We start from the raw sequence: 1,864 nt of genomic DNA, 5'->3' as shown, positions 1-1,864 counted from the left end.
CAGGGGTCATGCCTGCTTGCTCTGCGATGAGAGGCAGAGAGAGAGAGAGAGAGAGAGAGAAGAGCGAGAGAGAGAGAGAGAGAGAGAGAGAGAGAGAGAGAGAGCATTCAGTATACAACTCGCCTGCAGAAGGTGTCGCTGGGTGGAAACAAAAGAAGGGCGAGCGGGCGCCGAGGCCGATGGAGCCGAACGGCCTAACCTCCGCAAGCCTCGACCCGGAAGGCCTCCCCCCCCACCCCACCCCCTACCAACCCGAGCTCCGGACGAGGCCCGTTATGTAGCATAGAGGTTCTTTTCCACGTGTGCTGCGTCGCTGTCACTCCCTCCCCTTTCCCCTCTGCTCTCCCCTCGCCCGCGCTGCCCTCTCGCACCTCGCCTCTCGTCCGGTCTTGGCTGCACGAAGTAGAGGCGAACAATGCTGTGTTGATCTTTGAATTATTCAGAAATACAGTCTTAGCTTCCCTGAAGAAATATCACAGAAATCATTCTCTTTAAGCAGGCACCTACAAGAGGCATAAACTGAATAACTGATGACATATCTCAAGCAGATAATTCCAAAGCATGATCGTACAAACAACAAAACAAGGGGCGCACTCCCGCAGAGTTGGCGGCGAGGGGGAGTGACGATCGTAACATTACGCGAGACTCGAGCGTAACGGTAACAGGCTCGCTCGACGGCGATCAAGTACCGTAAACCATTCTGACGCCCCGGGGCACTGGGGGGCGGGGGAGGGGGAGGGGAAGGGAGGGAGGGACAGAGGAAGAGAGGGAGGGGAGGGGAGGGGGGTGATGGGTCACAGGATAGCAGCCAGGATTTTTATTTTTTTAATGACGTCGGCACGAATAACGGGCCGATAGAGACAAAACACAAAAAATTAAAAAAATAATAGAAAATAAAAAACAACAGACAATTCATATAATTTCCTCCGGACAAATGAAGGAGAAGTACATTTTTGCAAAGGTTACGAATGAGAAGGAAACTAAAATCTGAAGGAAAAGGTCGACAATGAAGGGGAGAGGGAGAGAGGGACGGGAGGAGGGTGAGAGGGAGGGAGGAGGGAAGGTGAAGGTTGAGGGAAGCTCGTGTGTCACCTGGAGCCGCGAGGGACAGGTTGATGACCGCTTGGTGCTGACCCTCGCGTAATGCTGACCCCGCCCCCCTTCCCCCTCCCCCTCCCGGCCTTCCTCCAGTTTCGCAGTCTTCCCTAAAGCGGCGAGGAGTGGGAGAGAGATGGAAGAGAAAGAGGAGAGGGAAAAGGAGATGGAGAGAGAGAGAGAGAGAGAGAGAGAGAGAGAGAGAGAGAGAGAGAGAGAGAGAGAGAGAGAGAGAGAGAGAGAATCATATACAAAGGATGAAACAAACAAGAAATTCTCGAAAAAAATCCTGGCAGCCTGAGAAGCGAGGAGCGTGGCGACTTCGCTCGCGAATCCTCCCTTCTGCAGAGCCTGCGGAGAGGAGGAACGGCCGGAGAGCAGCCGCGAGGAGGCCAGGTCGCCCTCCCGCCCGCGAACTCCCTTCGGCCGCCCGATTCACATCTCATCGCCGCTGAGGTTGCGGGAGATAAGGCGCGTGGGCGTCACAAGGGCCGAGCACCAACCTCACGATGGGCTGACCCCGCCCTCCGACGCCGCCTGTACCGTAACCCGACGTAACTACCGCCCCTCTGCCCCCTCCCCCTCTCCTTTGACCTCCACGCTCCAACCTGCCCGCTTGGGTCACTGCCCTCGGGCGGGCCAAGAGTCCTCGCTCGGGGAAACAACACGTGGACGGCGGGGCTCTCGCTCACGAAGGATTAAAGCACTTTTGTGTTTGTAACGCTGTTTTGGGCTGACTGGCTCCGTGCTTTCGTTGCCTTCACTGCCT

The sequence above is a fragment of the Penaeus vannamei genome, chromosome 26 (genome assembly GCF_042767895.1).
Source record: "Penaeus vannamei isolate JL-2024 chromosome 26, ASM4276789v1, whole genome shotgun sequence".
NCBI classification, from domain to species: Eukaryota; Metazoa; Arthropoda; class Malacostraca; order Decapoda; family Penaeidae; genus Penaeus; species Penaeus vannamei.
The sequence above is the reverse complement of the archived record's forward strand: the minus strand, read 5'-3'. Positions refer to the sequence as shown.